The sequence below is a fragment of the Anas acuta genome, chromosome 2 (assembly GCF_963932015.1).
Source record: "Anas acuta chromosome 2, bAnaAcu1.1, whole genome shotgun sequence".
Classification (NCBI taxonomy): Eukaryota; Metazoa; Chordata; class Aves; order Anseriformes; family Anatidae; genus Anas; species Anas acuta.
Genome location: NC_088980.1, coordinates 58,373,541 through 58,392,931, shown reverse-complemented (window position 1 = coordinate 58,392,931; position 19,391 = coordinate 58,373,541). Strand labels below are relative to the sequence as shown.

The following is a 19,391-nucleotide window of genomic DNA, read 5'->3' as shown; positions in this document are numbered from 1 at the left end:
CCTGTCTCGTTCTCCACCTTGCTTTAAATGGTGGCTTGTCTTTCCTAGTCCTCATTTCACTCCTTATTTTAGTACCCTCCTCCACTTCCCACCTGATGGGGTTTGTTATCTGTGTTTGAACCAGATGGCTCCCTCCTCCCAGCTCCTGGGACCCTGGCCACCGGCTCCCAGCGCGCCTGGGCTCCGCTCCACTGCTTGCCTCCACGCCAGCTTGGGCTTACGGGAAAGGCCGCTTTTGCCCAAGTAATCCTCCAGCAGGATGACACTTGGGCAGCTTGGCTGTATGCGGGGGCACTGCATGTTCAGTCAGGAGTGTAATTTTTAGCAATTTGAACTTCTGAAATGTTATTTTCTCTATGTCTGAAACCTGGCCAGGTTTTCTTCTTTGCCTGACTCAAAAGCTCTCCCTGCCAAACTTCAATTTTCTGTTTCAAAATAGCAAGTCACCTTAGCATTTCAAAGAAAAAAATATACCCAAGTTGTATTCCTCTGATGCCCAAACCAGTATTTCTTTCAGTATTTTCTTTAGAAAGAGATGAACCATTTTGACTGATTTTTTATTTTATTTTATTTAATTTATTATTAAAGATAATCAACCTGCGGCAAACATTCAGCAGAGGCGATATCACTCCAAATGGATAATGTTTGGCAAAGCCAGAAGCAACTGTGTCCTATAACGCAAAGTGTCAGTCAGCCTTAACTGGGCAATACTAGAGGCTTTGTATAAAAGAGCAGGCCTGAAGAAACATAAATTTCCATGTCACACAGTTTAGGATTTCAGGGGACTGTACAAAGAAGGAGAGCCAAACATTGCTCCAGTTGAACTGAAAAAAAAAAATTAAAAAAAAAAAAAAAAGAAAATGAAATTAAAAGCTGCAGAAATGTGTTGCTTTACATCTGCTTTGTTCTTATTTTATAGGGGCAGCTTAAAATTTCAAAGCTATCCTGCCTGTGTTTTTTTTAAAGCTTTTTATGTCCTGAGGCAATTTAGCTACTGAAACAGCATGAGGTGCTGTGAGCGCTCATGGCTTTCAAGAAAGTAAAAAGTTGTCAAGTTTCAGGTTTTAATTAGGTAAATTACTTTGTTCCCTTGGCTTAGACACTTGTATGAGAGCCTGCATGTTTGGTTAACAGGTTAATAACACTTTCAGTGTTTGCACCATGGTCCTTAATGCTGTGTGTGGGTTTTATTATTTCGCTCCCACCTCCCTTCATTTCATATGAAACCTTGCACGAGGGGCAGGCGATTGAAATCTCATCCCTTTCAATTCATTAGGAACTTTTTCAAAATACAGCTGTCTTCAAGCCCACCTTCTTAGCCCCAGCTGGGAGAACTCATCTTTCCCCTACCTGAAATACCCTTCTCACCTGAATTGTCCTCCGACATGTGGCCCTTAATGATTAAAAAGATGGAGACTTTCACAGAATACACGAGAGTCTGAAAATCTAATTAGATGTGATGTGTTCTATTAGATTGGTTTTATGCACAGCTACTAAACTCATTGCAAAGTCATTATTAGTTTCAACAGAGCCCCCCCAGTGCAACATCTGCTTTCTCAGAGGCTGTACACCCTTGTGCTCAAAGCGAAGGACTTCCACCAGTTTGAGCTGTGTCCTTCATTTACAACTGCTTTTAGAGAAATGATCGTGTTGTTGGTCATGCAAATCAACAGTCCTGACCGGCTGTCCTCGGTTTTGCTGCCATGGCCATAAAAGTGCAGTTTGTGTCACAGCCCTGTCCTGCCACACGATTTTCATAGCCCTGGGGGCTCTGACAGATGACCTCTGCTGTGGAATTCAGTGTTTGGAAGTTTGTCTGCTTTTTGCTCCACTTCCACAACTTTACCCCACTTGGGTAATAAAACGTATTACTTCCTTCTTCAAATCCCACCTCTTTTATACCCTTAGGCCACCGGTTTTGCAATGCTTGGTGCTATGACAACACCTTTGTTACAACTGCTGCCTTTCCCTGTGACGCAGCTCGGTGACACAGCAACAAAGCATAACTGATGTGCAGAAAAGGTCGAAAAGTGTCTTGGCTGATCTTTGCTATCGTAGTTCCAGAGCATCATAAACAGCTTTTAATCTTCATACACTCCCAAAAGGCAGTTCATCCTGGTTCAGCACTGGCAGTTGAAATCACAGATGGTGTTTTTAAGCCACCTGTTTAAGCACAGCCCTGGCAAGCTTCCCCCTTTTCCTGGAAGCCACGTCATTTATGTTCAATGCAGTGGCGAGTTCCCTCTCCCCATCCTTAGTCACTTCATCTCAGACCTGTGTCACCCTCCTGACTCTTTCTCCCTGAGACTTTAAGTCTGATGTGTGCAAAAATCCCTGTCCCTATCCTCAAACTCTGAGTCAGAGAAGTAGCATCTTTGTTTACAGGTGTGGCTTTAAGAAAAGGAGCATGCAGCTGGCTTGTCCAAGGAAAATCTGTGGTCCAGTCTATTGTCATAGCATCAGCCCAAGTCCCAAAGTTGAACCTCCTACCTTTATGTGAATCTGCAATGACTTCCCTTTGGATAAATGCAGCACCAGTATTGATATCTTACAGTGTTATGTGCCTTCACCCTCATTTGTGTCCTAATTTTAAAGCCTGACACTATGGGCTTAAACTGGGCACGATGCACACTTTCCTCCTCCTCCTCTCCCAGCTGGTATTTCTGGACACCTGGTTTTGTGGCAATTCTTAGTTTAAACCATGACAATGACACTCTAAAATTAGTGTCTTTTTTAGGACTTGATCCAGTTATCATTTGCTACCAGGTGTACTGCTTAATACCATGACAAGTCTCATTTCAGAAAACAAAATGACTGCAACCATCTCATAGTTCCTTCTTTTTCTGGAAAATCAAAGCAGCACTCATCTTAGAGTACACGGTCACTAGTAAAAGGCATCGTTTTCCTTTTGAAACACTTGAGATGTGCTATTATTTCACTTCTGGTTGGAAGGCAGGCTGCTGAGAACTACCATCAGCTCTCATTTGCTAGATTGTAAGACTGGTGAAATGTAATGTAGTTTTGCAAATGTACTTTCCACAAAGACAACTTGCTTGGTATATCCATAAGGAAGAGTCAGAGCAACCCCGTATGTGGAAATGTATTCATGTCGAGTCCCTTCCTTTAAGCCCTGTGCATCAGGCAAAATAAAGGACCATGCTGCCAAAACAAGTTAGTATAAATACAGGGTATGTGACAGCAGCTAGTTTGGAGATGTCTGTATGGCACTTCTGTCTCTTGCTGACCAGCTTTGCTGTGCAGGGACTGCAACTGGTCTTGCAATCTTCTTGTACCTGCAGTGTCTTGTAGGTAAAATAGTCTCTTACCTGTCGTAGCCTGCACATCCCTTTTCTGTTCCTATGCTCTGCATTGGCAGCTTCCCTGCTAGTGAGAATTCATGTTTATATGCCTCAGTAGCACCAGTGGTTAAACACATGGATGTTGAGATATAACATATACTCAGCAAGTGAGCTGGATTTGAGTGGTGGGACCGAGTTGGCTGTAGCTCAAGAGCATATATGATAGAACATGTGTCTGCTGAGTGTCAGCCCCACGCAGGCACAGTTAAGGAAACCACTTGGCCAGGGTATGCAATTCCAAAGCATAAAACCAGACTCCTCTTTTTTCTTTTTGCCAGACAAAACCCGTGAGTCACTGTCTGGTGAAGACCAGCAGGGTTTACTAGCAGACACTCCAGCCCTTAGGGCCTCACACTGGCATCTGGAGCTGCCCCTGGGGAACAAACCAACTATCCTGACCTCCCTCAAAAGACAGCGTGACCTGTGCCAGGGCAGACTGTACATTCAGGGCATAACAATGTAGCTTGGAAACTCTGTAGGTCATGGTCTTAATGGTTTCTTTAACTACCTACAGAAAAATGGTTTTGTCTGAGAACCTTTCTCTTGGAGGCAATTCAGTTTTTACCCACTTCTGTTAATCCTTTTTGACAGTTCCAGTTGTTCCTTGCACAGAAATTAAATAGTCAAAGCAGTTGTGTGTATTTAACAGTAATCCCAAGTGAAAACAATTATTTGTATTTCATCCCTGTGCAAGAAATGGGTGTGGAGACACTTCCACACTCCTCATCTCATCCTCCATGCCTCACCCATGCAAGGATCTGCTGTTTGGATTTCTCCATGAATTTGATTCTGCAGTGAGATCTTTGTGGGGTGGCCCTGTCCAGGCAAGGAGCCTCTCTAAATTCAGCAAAGCTGGATGTGAAAACATGAGCACATCTGTGCAGACTGACATGCAAGGGAGGGGACCTTCTTCACCTTCATATCTAACAGATCGGTGGGCAAGATTTTCTGTAGGTAACTGCATCTGCTTGTGTTAAATCTGCTCAAGACAACTTATTTTACACAAAGTGGTGCAATAGCCTCCCTACTACAAGAGGACAGGTGGGCTGAGTGTGTCCATGTCAAAGAATGTTTTGTATGGAGCAGTCAATTGAATGGTGAAGGATAAGGGTGCATGTTTTCTGTTTGTGACAGATTATTATTGGGTTTGCTCTTAGGTGTCGTGTAACTTTGTGTGTTCCTAACTGGGTGTGGGGACCTGCTCAGAACCTAGCTGAGAAGAGAGCTAGGTGCTGTCACAGCCCATGCCCAAGAGAACATCACAGAGTAGGAAGGGACATACTTATACAGAGAAGGGACAGGGCGATCAGATGCCTTGCTTTGTGTTATGCAGAAGGCTTCTGTAGCAGGAATGAAAAGCATGTGCCACAGTTTAATAGCTTTTGAAGATCAGGTTATTTCTGAGTAAAAGAGAAGCTAAACTATATTTTCTCAGTGGTCTGTAATGCCACCCATTTACCACTGCATCAAAACTCTCAAAACTTATGAACTGTGGCAGCGGGGAGGCAGAAGGGGAAAACATCTTCAAATGTCTCTATTGAAAGTACCTGGATCTACAAAATAGAAGAGAATAGATGGAAAAATTGACTTAATGAGCTTTAAACATGGTAGTTGAATATAAAATTTAGTTTTTGAGGCTGCCATTTTGAATTGAGCTCATGACAGTGTGTGTTAAAAAATGTTAATGTTTGACAAGTTCTGGAGAAACTGGGGACTACCTTCCCATTTTAAGTAGTGAAATGTTCCTTCTCCATAATGTGCATTGCAAAATTTTGTATGTTGCATCCCTGTAGGACAAGAATTGGAGGAGCATGAAGACTATTATGGATAGGCCTGGAAACATTCATGTTTGCAAGATACAATTGATCATGCTGTACTTGATCTGGGGAATAAGTAAGAAGTCTCTGGTCCGAAGGGGTGTCACTATACTGCTTTTTAGGGGTATTCCGATCCTTCCCAGGAGAGGGAGATGGAAAAGAAATCAGCATTTCAATTGAAAAGTAATCAGCAATATGAAAATCCTTGGCATACCTCTCCAGGTTTTCATGCTGCAGTGAACTACAAATAATCCTCATCCATGTGATCCTGCTCAAGCTGCAGCCTTGCATCCTTCCTCGGTGCATGGGACAAATTGAGATGCTGAGGAGGTGTTCACTCTCCTCATCACCATTGCTTGCAGTGATGTATGAGCTGCTTCACGCTGGTGGAGGGAGTGCGAGGACACTGCTGAATGAGCTAGTCTGTGCTCTTATCACTCCGGCCTCATGCGGGCTATATCCTTCTCAGAACAGTGAAGGCTAAGAGCACAGGCCATGAACCCTAAGTGGCTTAGGAGCAGCTCAAAACCACACGGAGATTTTTTAAGTAGGTGTCCCTCTGTGTATCGCTGCTGGCTGAAAACGCTCACTCCAGCTTAACCGGAGTGGGAGACAGAAGAAATGCCTCTGCGTTTGCACAGAAGAGGAATGTCAATGTTCCCGCTGATTGGATTTATACAGAAAGGACCTTCCAGACTCAGAAGATCAGGGCACGGAGCACAGACCCTTCCCTCACACCTCTCCTACTGGCTTTCTTCCAGATAAACTTTACCACTGCATCAAGGCAAATACAAATACATAGCAAGTGCACAGGAGCTGATGGTAGTCCCCTTCAAAGTGTATCAGTCACCAAGGAAAATGCTGTGCTGGGCATCATGTTCCACCCTGGCAAACTGTCTCATTGCTTAAAAGGGTGAGGGAAGGGATGTGAAACCATTACAGGGTCTTTTGTTGAAGGAAATGGCTGATTCCCTAAGCATTGGAATTTATTGATTTTGTACTTGTGCATTTTATATAATTTTGTATGATTTTAAGTAAATAATGAGAACCTAGTTACCAAATTACCCCGTACCATTACTGATGACACTTAATCTCCAGCATTAAATACATATATTCACATTCATACATGCACACATGCATCCCTGTTTTACTGGTTAGCACTGTTGTTCTCACAGCCAGTTGCCATGGCATTGCATGCTTTTATTAATAATGTAGGTTAATAGGTTGAGGAATGGAACTGCACATGCTCACAATTCCAAATAACACATTTATAAATTGGTCTTTAATTAGAAGCAGTAATTTAGCATTTCCTGGCCTTTTGTCAGAGAACTTAAAAATCATTGTGCTTTTAAAAAGCATTTTAGGTGGGGCCCAATAAGCACAAAAAACACATCAGGGATTGCAGGGGCGCTTTGTGATAGGAAGATGCAGGCGTGGTTACGGTTTAGTGGGTAGGAGATGAAGAAAGGGTGTAGGTGAGGTGATTTGCTTGGAATTACATAGGAGATTTTACTTTGGGAGGGACATTAGAAGGCAAATGCCTGCCATCCAGGCTGGAAGTTGCAAGCCTGTCTTTTGTCTGAATCAAATATGCTTAATTTATCACAAACTAGGATGTTTCTGTCCTTAGCTGAAACACAGCCCTACAGAAAATGCCAGTTAACTTAGTTACCAAGCAGCAATCTTGGTTTAAAAAAGCAGTAAGGTCTCTCAGCAGTCTGTGCAGCCTCTGCTCTGTTACTTTTCTCTCCTGATACCTGTGCACAGAGCCACTCATGCCTACCTCCATATCAAGCAAACAGCTGCCTGCAACTGATTGTAGCCTGACCTTCGTGCCTGATGTGATGAATCCTGCAGCTCCATAGGTTTTAAGCACATAAACTGGCCTGCACATCTCTGAAATATTTATGGAATAGAGTAAAATAAAAATATTTTTCTGAAAGAGAAGACCAAGAAAATACTTCCTCTCTCTTTCACGTTAGAGCACAAGACTATACTGACTTGGCATGGCTCACAGCATCAGAGGGCTGTATTTCTGACAGCTTACTCAGCAAATGAACAACAGAGATGAACATAAGCTGTCAGTGAAATAACCACCTGGTTGTTTGTTCAGAGGTAATGTGTTGTGAGCTGATGTCTACTGCTTGGGCATCTGTCACTGAAGACATTAAGCTCCTCGGGGATGGTAGCACCTTACTGTTTCACAGTAAATAAAGAGGATGCTCTTGTACATCTTGTTCTCTGCTCCTCTGCACCATCTTGCAACTGAGCTTCCATACTGAAGAGACAGAGCAGCAGCAGCAAAGAATAGAGAAGGAAGGTCTGGAGGATGTCGCAGCATAGGCTACTTTTTCTCTATTCCCAGGAACTATTTTACGTTACAGCTGCATATATGATATAAAACCTGTTTATGGAGGGAATGATTTGTCTTTTTGGTGTCTTCTTTAGCCTTTGTCATGAACATGATGACATGTAGGTAGAAATTGTGTTCATAAGCCCTGCCTACAATCGGGTCTTTGAACATTGCCCTCTCCGTTCTTGTTGTGGGTACTGCTGATGTTGGCTGCCTATACAATGCACATAAAGCCATTTCTCAGCTATTCAGGAATGCTCTCAACAAAGGAGAATATCGCTTATGGGGCAGCAAAGATAAAAGTTACAATGCCTGACCAAAAGGTGTCATCTCAGAGAGGAAAACTGCAGTGCAGTCTCTCAAACAGATGGATGATATTTGGGTGATTTTGTGTTTAAAAGAAAAGATTTATTTAATTCATCAAAGACATTGTTCCTGATAATGAATGTAATTACAACAGTGGATGTTTCCAGTCCTTCTCCTAATACTGCAATTTCTGAGTAGAAAAGCAAAACCAGATCTGCAACAGTACTAGTAGCTGCCTTCTACTACTAGAGAAATGTTGCTTAACTGTCAGGTAGTTTATGAAAGAGGAAAACATAATTTTAAATACCTAAGACATTTTTTAGAATAAAATCCTTTAAAATCCCTTATATTGAAAGCATCTGATACCTATAGCATTGTGCTCTGGCAAAAGGGCTAAAGAAGTGATGTGAAGGATGTGTCATTGGTGCAAGATATACAAATTGGAAAAAAGAAAATAAATTAATAGAAGATAATGGAGACTGAAGTTCTATATGACTTCTTCATCCTGAAGTAGCTTTTGAAAGAGAGTAAATAAATCCTGTTGTATGAGCATATGAACTATTAAAAAAAATAAATCAGCATTGCCAGGATTGGGAAATAGATGACACGTAAAGAGAGGTTTCAGTGATTATCTGTTAAGGAAAAGAACAGCCAGATCATCCTCATGGCAGGAGTTCACTAGCTGAGAGCTAGGTGAGCAGGAGCATATTAACATTATCTGTCTTCAGCCTATGACTCTTTGCTTGTTTCCATTCTATATCTCTTCACATTATGAACATAACTTTCTAGTGCTTTGATAGGATCAGCTGAGAAGCATGATTATGGGCAATGTAGTAAAACAGCTTTCTACTCTCCATGTGTAAGATCTGCTCCTGGCAATACTGTTTTGCTTGGCTGTAGTTGACGGATGCAAACTTTTATTTTATTATTTATTTTATTTTATTTTATTTTATTTTATTTTATTTTATTTTATTTTATTTTATTTTATTTTATTTTATTTTATTTTATTTTATTTTATTTTATTTTATTTTATTTTATTTTATTTTATTTTATTTTATTTTTTGCCTGCAAACTTTTCATGCACTAAACATGAGTAAAAGAAATGCTCCACATACCTAGAAGGTCTTTGGGTACCTTGGCTTAGCTGCTGCCAGCCATGCCAGCGTGCGTACTTCTGCAGCGCAATCAATGATCTTATGCAGTGACTTTCTTAGAGAAGACAAGAAGAGCTAACAAAGTTTTTGTGGGCCTTCTTGTAAGGAAGGGACATTTCTTTTTCTGCTATGCTGGGCGTTCTGGGGGCCGAGGGGTAATGTGATATTTTCTCTGTTGCCTGGCAGTGTGCTTGACTGCAAATTGTAAATTACAGGGTTTGTAGCTGGGCAGCTGTAGCCTGCAGTCTGCTTGGGGACTACGTGTGCTGAACAGGGCAGGCGTTGTGCAACCTGTGGTGAAAAGAAAGCATTCAGCAGACTGTTTGCTGGGGCTGAGAAGGAAAACGGGCTGACCCAGACAAAGGAATTAAAGCTCCAAGAAGCCCAAGAACAAATGAGAGCTGTAGGGGAATGTTCTTTTGCTTATGCCTGCCTTCAAAGACATGGGAAACCTGTGGAGGATGAGCATAATGCCTAAAGCAGCACTAACACAGCATAGAGCACTGCAAGGACAACTGAAATGACTGGGTGCTGAGGCTGTGGGTGTTTTGTTGCTGCTGGGGGCCTGTCCCTGGGTGAATTCAGAGCTGGAAGAGGAGACTTGAAAGCTCAGAGGGGAGGCCTCGTGCCCTCACATTGATACCTGGAGGAGAGGGTGGGCTGCCCACATGAGCCAGAACTTGTAAATGTCTGTTAGATAACACAGCAGAGACCGATCTGTGAAAGCAGGGATTGAAACAAACAGGCAAATGGGGGGAAAAAAAAAAAGAAAAAGAAAAAGAAAAAAAAAGATAGGAATGGGAAATGTGGAACAGGCCTACTCCAGGGTAAAGCCTAAAGCTAAACTTAAAACGCTTGAGTAAGGATGTATGTATGCATGTATGTATTATATCCTGGGAATTATATAGCCCTCAAGCTCCTCACTTTCCCTGCTCCAGGAAAATTGCTGCTGGGGTAATAGAAGGCAACAGTTCCTACAGACTTGTGCTATATATACCAGAGCTCAAAAATGTCTCCTTTCTATACCTCTCTTCCTATACCTCACTACATCACTTCTGCTGAAACAGTGACAATCCAGAGATGGATTAATCCAGTAAGGAGCAAAGAAACTATGGCCTTTTATGAACACCCTCCCATCTGTACCCATTCTGTGCCCCATCACTCCTGTCCCCACTGCATCCCTTGTTACCAGACCGACAGTAGAGCTTGATTGTGGTGCTGGGAGTCAAGTCATGGAGCTTCTTGCAACTGTCTTACCAAACGTGCTTACCAAGAGCTCCCTTCTAGCCTTAGTGGTATGAAAGGCAGATATATCTTATGGCCTGAAAGGGGGAATGGATAGCCAGGGAACCCATTTTGCTAGGGACCCTGAATGAGCCAAGGCAGTGGAGATGAGGGCTAGCTGGGAGGACAAGCAGGAGAACCTCAAAATACCGTCCAACTCAGCAAGGAAAGGCAAAGGGAATTCAATGCCAAGGAAAGCAAAACAATCGTTGCTTTATGCATTAATAAAAAGGGTTGTGGACTAATATTATTTAGAGTATTGCTGCGGTTTCAACAGACCTATCAAAATGACAGCTCAGTGTACACTAATGACTAAAATACCAAAATCCAAATGTTCTCAAATTATTAGAACCGGAGAACAAAACATCAGACAATAATTATGTTTTGTACAAATTTGCAATGTATCCATCTCCAGAATACCATGTGAAATCCTGCTCCCCTCCATCTCAGGAGGATATAGAGTTGGAAGTAGTTTAGACAACAGGGAGAAGGATAATCTAACAATTTCTGTAGGAAGATGATATATTAAAAGAGATGACTGAGATAGAGGACAACGAGAATTAATACAAGAACAAGAGTAAGAGAAACAGAGAGAAAACAAATTCAGAATGACTGTATGCAGAGCCTTGAGGGCATCAGTTAGTGTCAGTGGGCTTGACCAGCTCCACGGGGGTATGGGCCTCCCCGATGACCTCTGCCCATTGATCCAGGAGCTCCATTTAAGCCCAGGCTGTCACTTCTGGCCTTTGGCCATGTGTCCTGGGCAGGCCTGGGGACTACTCTCTAGTCCTGGCTCTGTAATTGTGTTCACTGTGCATGCCCTCAGCTCCTGGTTCATCCTCCTTCTTGCTGCAAGAATGCTCAGCATACCTATAAGTGTGTGAGTAGGTTGGAGATGTGTCACCAAGTCCCTGCTTGGATCTTGGGTTTACCAAAAGCGGTGTATATATGCATTATGTTAATCAGGGTGAGAAGAACTTTTTGCCTGAGACAAAATAGGTGTCTGTGCAGTTAGTACCTGAGTGACTGGTGGGTCAACTGGGCTTGTATTCTGATGTCTTCGAAGTTTTGCATCAAGCCTTTGTATAGGGAAGTAAATAGGTTTCATCTCAGTCTTTGTGTTTTGGTGTGAAACCCCTATCAGCTTCAATGAGGATATGATGCTTTGGACAAGAAGAGATCTTTGAAGTCTTAATTAACTTCTGGATTTGGTCTGTTCGCTGAAGCAGACAGTTTTTCAAGGTGTTCACCTCCTTTCCTCTTAGCTCTTCCCTTAAGAGGCATCTGAGCAATGTAACCAGGTCTAGTATACAAGCAACAATTTCAGAAACAAGTGCCTATTTATGAACTATCAAATATGGCCAAGTGACAGACCAGATGCAATAGGATTTGAGTACAAAGTAGGGTGGAACTGAACTAAACAACTGTTGGCTTCTGATCTCCTTCTAAATGTGTGTAAATGGTTTATGTAACTTCATTATAGTTGCTTAGTCTCATTAATAAAAAAAGCCCTTTTCTATGAAGGGACTAGAATAAATATAGATAGGAATCACAGAATCACAGAATCATCTAGGTTGGAAGAGACCTCCAAGATCATCTAGTCCAACCTTGGCCTAACACTAACAAGTCCTCCACTAAACCCTATCAATCCCCACCTCTCTACAGCCTCCTTTAATGTACTTATAAAGAGCGATAAGGTCGCCCCTGAGCCTTCTCTTCTCCAGGCTGAACATTCCCAGCTCCCTCAGCCGCTCCTCGTAGGACTTGTTCTCCAGGCCCCTCACCAGCTTCGTCGCCCTTCTCTGGACCCGCTCAAGCACCTCGACGTCCTTTTTGTAGCGAGGGGCCCAAAACTGAACACATTATTTGAGGTGTGGCCTCACCAGAGCCGAGTACAGGGGACAATCACTTCCCTAGCCCTGCTGGCCACACTGCTTCTGATACAAGCTGGGATGCTGTTGGCCTTCTTGGCCACCTGAGCACACTGCTGGCTCATATTCAGCCGACTATCAACCAATACTCCCAGGTCCTTCTCTGCCAGGCAGCTCTCCAACCACTCATCTCCCAGCCTGTAGCTCTGCTTGGGGTTGTTGTGCCCCAAAGGTATGAAGCTCTAATATTTGATACAAAACTCTTAATTAGAAGTGGTTACTTACTAACTCGTTTTCCTGAATTTTAACTTCTTGTGTCTCTTATATCTCCTACAACTTTTAGTTAAATTTTACCTCTTCCTTTGGACTATTAATTGAAGCCTGCTGCAGACTTAGGTATTCCAACTCCTTATAAAGAAGGACAGGAAGGAAGTACATTAGAGCCCCGGTAGCACGCCGTGATCGTATAGTGGTTAGTACTCTGCGTTGTGGCCGCAGCAACCTCGGTTCGAATCCGAGTCACGGCATTGACCCAGTGGTACCACGGCACACGGGCTCCGAATTTTTGGCTGGTCCTACGGCGGTAGCTCTTATAATTAATTGATCACAGTCAGTTACACATTTCTTTTTTCTTTCTCCACTCCCACTGCTGCACTTGACTAGTCTTTCATCGAGGTGCTCGAGCGAGTCCAGAGAAGGGCGATGAAGCTGGTGAGGGGTCTGGAGAACAAATCCTACAAGGAGTGGCTGAGGGAGCTGGGTTTGTTCAGCCTGGAGAAAAGGAGGCTCAGGGGTGACCTTATCGCTCTTTATAAGTATATTAAAGGAGGCTGTAGTGAGGTGGATGAGGGGGAGCGGGTTAAAGTTGTGCCAGGGGAGGTTTAGGTTGGATATTAGTAAGAGCTTTACTGAGATGGTTGTGAGGCATTGGAATGGGCTGCCCAGGGAAGTGGTGGAGTCACCATCCCTGGAGGTCTTTAAAAGACATTTAGATGTAGAGCTTAGTGATAGGGTTTAGTGGAGGACTTGTTAGTGTTAGGTCAGAGGTTGGACTAGATGATCTTGGAGGTCTCTTTCAACCTAGACAATTCTGTGATTCTGTGATATATTAACACTCATTCTCTTTTAAAGTAACAAAAAGGTGCAAATAGTGTTTTTGTTTGTTTGTTTTACTCAGACTACAAATCTCTTTTCAGTGGTAAAAGCTTTCTTGACTGGGATAAAAAATTGTGTCCAGTCATGTGAGCAGTTAGTGCACTGGGATGGGTGTTGCATCCTAGGAGCACTGGATCCCCCGAGTTGTTCGTCAGTAGAAAGGATAGCTACAACGATAGTCTGCTTCAGGCTCACTAGGAGAAAAATGGTTTTGTTTGTGTGATAGTCTACATAGGCTTCTTGGTGGTTTTACAGGCTCCATTTTTCTGCCTTAAACTGCTTGGGTATTGAGTATCTATTTAGTAACTTTATGATAAATTCTATTCTGAAAGATCCTAGAAGATTTAGTTATTGCTTTCCCTTCTTTGAACCTACAGACTGAATTTTAAAGTACTAGAGTGAAAATGCAATGTGTGATTTTTTTTAACTCCCCAGTTTAACCAAAATGAAGTAAAAAGCTTGCCTTATCAAAAGAATGTGGAGTTAGACATTCCCAGAAGAGTATATGTTTTCTTGTTCTTGGTTTTAGAAGTTGAATCCTTAAGGGAGGGAACACTACAGTTAAGTTTCTTTCCCAAGAGACCAAATGCTGCCTTCTCTTCTGCATTTTTTAAGATTTTAAAGTACCAGCTGCTGTCTTCATTTTTTTTTAATTTTTTTTTTTTTGGTTTGAGCTGATGGTAAGTAGTTCAACTAAAGCAATGAATCATTCATGCTGTTTTTTGGAGAGCCTATAGTTATTTCATGAATTTCTGGATTTATTAATTTCATAGCTGCATCTCCAAGTACTAATTTAAAAGAACTACAATTAAATTGGGACATAGGGCCAGCCTGCTTTCCTCTGAATTCAGTTGAGAAACCTGTCTTTAAAAACAAACTTAGGAAATTACTATTGTAAAAGATAACTTAGTGCAGGTGATTGTTCAGTGTGGTAATACAGTGAAAGGAGATCTAAATAATAGAATTAAATGAAGCTAAAAGAATCTAGCTTGAGTACTTTCATGAAATCACTTTACTGTTTCAAAGATGACTCCAGTTTATATGTCAGAAGCAGGCAACAGTGCCTCCTGTGTTGATATTTGTTTCTGAATAGATTAAAACCACTAAATGTCTGTAGATCATCTCAAACTCATACCACCCAGGCTGTAGTAAACTGTAATCTGAGCACTGAAATGGGATGTAATAGCTTTTAAGAACCTGGTCTGCAACTGAAGGTTGAACTGTGCTAGAGACCTTGCTGCAGGCAGGATTTTCCTACAAGGTGTGCTTTTCTGTTTTATGTAGCCTTATTTTGTAACCTTCTACAAGTGATCTACAAGTGATATTATCTATCCATTTCTTGCTAGCCATGGGTGTCTTGTAAAGCTAACTTCTCAGGAATACTTGCAGAGTAACTTACTGTGTATTTTGCAGAGCAAGATGTGTATTAACTTGAAATACTCTAAGGGGACAGGCTGTACTCATTGAGTTTAAGTATGTGCTTCCAGAGGTGTTAACTGTTGCTCTGTGCTTTCTGTGGGCATATCTTCCTGCCCTTGTCAGAAAGGGAGTAGCATGGATTTCAAATCTCATTTTACTCCTGAGCACACTCAGGCATGGAAAGACACAAGTGAGCTGCCTGAGGTGGTGCAGAAAGTTTGTGATGGTCATGAAGAGAGTTCAGAAGTCAGTCTCTGGCCCTAAGATGAACAGCTTGCTCTTTCTATACAGAAACAAGAAACAGGTTGCTTCATGATTAGCAGCAAGCCCAGACGTCTCTTGATCTCTGTTTTTTCTGCCTAAAGGTAGTAGAAATGGATTGTGGGGTTGTTTCTTCTCTGTAATACATTTGTGGTCTAGCCCTGTAAACACTGACATGAGCAGGCCACAATCAAAACATTTCAAAACACTTAACTGCAGTCTACAAATAGAGAAGTCAGGCAAATACATTGAACCACAGACAAGCCTCCGAGAGTGATTAGTCTGAAACTGTCTGTAAGTGTAGGCTACACTCCACTGGTGGCATCTCAGGGACTTGATCTGAAAGAGATGGTGACATCTATATTGCACAGCAGGGATGACTTGGAGAAGTAACTCTGGCTTAGCTGTTAATGCTGATCATACAGTGCAGGTGCTAATTAAGAATATTTATCCCTTGTGTGGAACTGAGGTCACTTTAGCATTTGCTAGTGTCAGGACTGTGGTGGTACAACTTGGGATGCTCTTGGAGGACTTCCCTAAGGCTATAACTTTGACTATACGCATAGCTCTTTGTTTCAGTAAAGCAGTAGCTGCTTTTTCATCAGCAGGGTCTTCTGTCAAGAGGATAAGGGCTCCAGAAAGTCATGTGGCTACAAAGGTCTTTACAGAATCTGCCTCCACCTTCTGAAATTGTGCTCCTGTGAAACTAGACAAGGTACAAACACTTACCTGGCAATTGATATGCCATTGTCTGCTGGGCTGAGATATGATTTTCCCCGTCTATTTTCATTTAGGTCTAACTGGTTTTAGGTGTAATTTCTAAAGAGCCTTGTAAAACATGCACGGACTTCATTCATGATGCTGAGCACATAGCTATTATGTTACAGAAGATGAGTTTTGGAGATCTAGTCAATATACAGATGTTTATACAAATAGCAGAAATCACATCAAGCAGTCTTTGTTTATAAAATCGCCTTTTAAAGGGATATTAGACTGTTAACATCTTTATGTAGCAACTGGCACTGGTAGGAATTTACATGGAACTATATCTGTATGTTATACCGTAGTAGATGCATATTCTACTTGCATAGCTTTAGTTCTCATTCATGTTTTCAGGTAGGCGTCATCTGTGGTTCTGAATTAGGAAAGTTCTTAAGTTGTATCTTTAGACATTAGTTTGCTGTGAAATAATCTTAGAGACATCAGAACCTCTGGCAAATTTCAGTAATACTTGAGTTTTGTGTGCTTTACAGGTGATCAATATAAAAGTAGAAGAATAGAAACCCCATTTATACTGTAATATTCAGTTTCTTCATTGAAGCTTTTTGGTGATGATTCTTGATTCTTCAGTACATCTTCCTAGTTTCTAGGGAGAATGCCTTTAGCTTTCCTTGCAGCTCCAAGTCCGTTGATGTACTTCCATTGCGAGGCCTCTCAGATGGTAGGCTTGCTGTGGCCATCAAAAATACTGTTGCCTCATCTGTCTGCCCTGCCTTTTGCCAAGAGTAGGGGCATCACAATGGGATGTGTCCAGCTCATTCATGCAGTTAAGTCTGGCATCTTAATGTGCATGCTTAATTTTACAGTGCAATTGGACCTATCAATCTACAGTAGGGAGATACTACACTGAAGAGATTCTTTCTGCTGCTTGTTCATCAGACCTACTGAAGAGATCAAAAGATCAGTTTTGAAGATCAAAAAACTCAACAATATTTCCCCCCCCCTCAAATCACCTGAGACTTTCACAGCAAATAGTGCTGTAGTAGTAGGTTTACACATTACAGTATTACCAGAAAATTCTCAGTGTGAGTTATTTGCATATGCCTAATACAGCACTTCATGTTTCTTTAAAAATACAGTTCATGAAAGTAGAAACTAACATGAGAATGAAGTACTGTTTTTTTTTTACTGGACTTGCATCTAGCACAGATATAGTCCCAGGTATTCTGACAACAAATCTCATCAAACAGGAGGAATTGAATCCTCTGCCTCCCACTGAAGCATTTCTCAACATTATATATAAGCAATACCTGACCCAGGTTACGCAGGAAAGGAAAAGCAGAAGTATATCTTGTACTTGAAAAGTCAGTGTGCAGTCCTTGTTTAAAGGATGCTTACACTAGATGTTCTTTCATCCGTAAGTTGATATGACTGCTATGATGTTTTAGATCTGTCCTAACAGTCTTTAGGTAAATAATAAAATCAGTTTATTACTTTCTAAACCATATATTAAAAACCACTTCCCAGACAAAGTTTTGCATTTGAACAGTCTGGAGCTAGAATGTAACTTTGGTCCCGTTTTTACAGCCAAGTATCAAATTGGTTAGGCATTTCATTCAACTTTGATAAGCAGCTTTTCTCTCTTATACTTGCCCCAATGTAGTTCATAATTTCTCTGTGGGTATCTATCTAAACTCAGTGAACAGTTTTGTTAAGCTTTATACTAAAGTAAAATAAATGTCCTTCTTCTTTTCAACTGAGGTTTTTTAATGTTAAGTATGATTTCCGTGTGCCTGGAAAACGGAGGGATTTCTTTCCATAGGGCAGTTACCTTCAACAGGGGTACTGCTCTCCTCCATGCTGGCCAAGCTCTTTAGCACAAGATTAGAGTTTCCCAAAATTTAGCCTTCCAAAGTTGGGAGGACAGGGAAAGTACAGATAAAGCAGAGTGGTAGTGTGGGAGAGGCCTCTGAATCACAACACTCATTAGCACATCTATACCATGCAGCAGGGGAGGAAGCCTGATGTATAGGGTCTGCCCAAACTTCTAACACTAAAGCTGTTAGTCAACTAGTGCAATGTTGGATTTCTATCCACCAGACAGAGAATACATGCATTTTATTTGTGACAAAACATCTCATTGTAATTTCAAAACCCACTATTCTAGAGTGATAGCACAATTGGAAAATGACACCAACTTAAATTACTACTTGTTGGCTCTTATGGTGCATTTGTAGTAATTACTGAGGGGGATTGTATGATTTCTTGGCTTTAACAGAATATTTCTAAGCAGGCAAGCTCTACCTTGCTGTGAAATCTACGAAAGCAAAGAAGAACTTTTACTAAAATTGTGTTTCAAAATCCACTTTGCCACAACCCCCCTTGTCACTAAAATGCCAGCTTCACAGACATGAATGTGGCTAGCTTTATACCCAGGAGAGCTGATAATAGCAACACTTTAAAAATAAAATTGAAGAGGACACAGACACAACAGGATCAAAACATAGAGTAGTTGGGGAACCCTAAAATCAATCTCTTTAGTGCTTGAATCTGGTGGAAAAGGGCTAAATATCTCTGGGCTTTTGGAACACTTAACTTAGAGCAATTTGTTTTGACTTGGGGAGAAGAACCTGCTAGCTTTTGGCTGTCACCCCAGATAGGTCTGACTTTATTATTGTTAATAACTGAATATTCTGAAGCAGCAGATTTGGTCTTCTGCTCTACTTATCACTTAACATGTACTCAGCCAAGATGAAAGGAAATTGGCAAATGTGTTTGTAGAGGAGGGACTTCAAAATGAATAAATAAGAAAGATTTCAAAGAATAATTCAACATGCTTTAATCTTTGGGAAGGGAAAAGGCTTCCCTCTTGAGTGATGTGATCAGGAACGAGCAGATGCTTATGGATGCAACAAAGAAAATGTGTGATTTAGAAGTGCTGGCAGAGACCCTAACCCCTAAGTATCAATTTTCTCAAGAGGTCACCCCTCTATGGGCATCACTGAGTCTTGCTGGATATTCTCTGTCTAACTAGATGTTTACTGTAGGACAACCCACCTCCCAAAAATAGTGATCTTGCTATACCTATGGATTATGGTACTGATTCCCATGAAATTAGGGGGGGGGGGTATTTTAGTTTGAAATAACTGTTACATGATTTAAGAATATTCTTCTACTTGGAAGAAGCAAATAGAGCCCACCAGGAAGCGAGCTGTATGCATACCTGTTTTGTATAAGTGAAAGGCACATGGATGCTACAACACTGCACCATATTTTTCATTGTATTACAGAAATGAGTCTCTGTCCGGAGTTCAATAGTAAAAGCAACTCTGACTTGGATTCATTTATCTTATTTGATATTCAGGGCTCTTTAAATTTTAACTTGTTTTCCTTAATGAAGCAACTGTATTAGCAGCCAGAGGTACCATTACAGATCAGATGTGCTACATCCTATATAGTAGCTTGTGGAGCAAAAAATTATCCCAGCTGAATTTATTTGGATAACTTGTGCAAAACTAGCATCTGGGGCCTTATTTCTCAGCCATATTAAGCAGCATTGAAGACAGGTTTTTGTGGAGCTGCTTCAGGCTAAGCTTCTGTGGTGGTTTTACTCAGCTGGGTAGCTGAACTCCCCCTCCTCAAAGGGAGAGGGGGAGAAAATACAAGAACGGCCCAAGGGTTGAGATAAGGAC

The 19,391-nt window shown here is 41.5% G+C and overlaps 1 non-coding gene across 1 annotated transcript; it reads left to right on the top strand.

The window, feature by feature from the left end:
- The first annotated feature begins 12,599 nt into the window (after nt 1–12,599).
- TRNAH-GUG (transfer RNA histidin (anticodon GUG)) lies at nt 12,600–12,671 on the top strand. The gene has a single exon. It is a non-coding gene; the product is annotated as a tRNA-His (tRNA).
- Nucleotides 12,672–19,391: the final 6,720 nt, after the last annotated feature.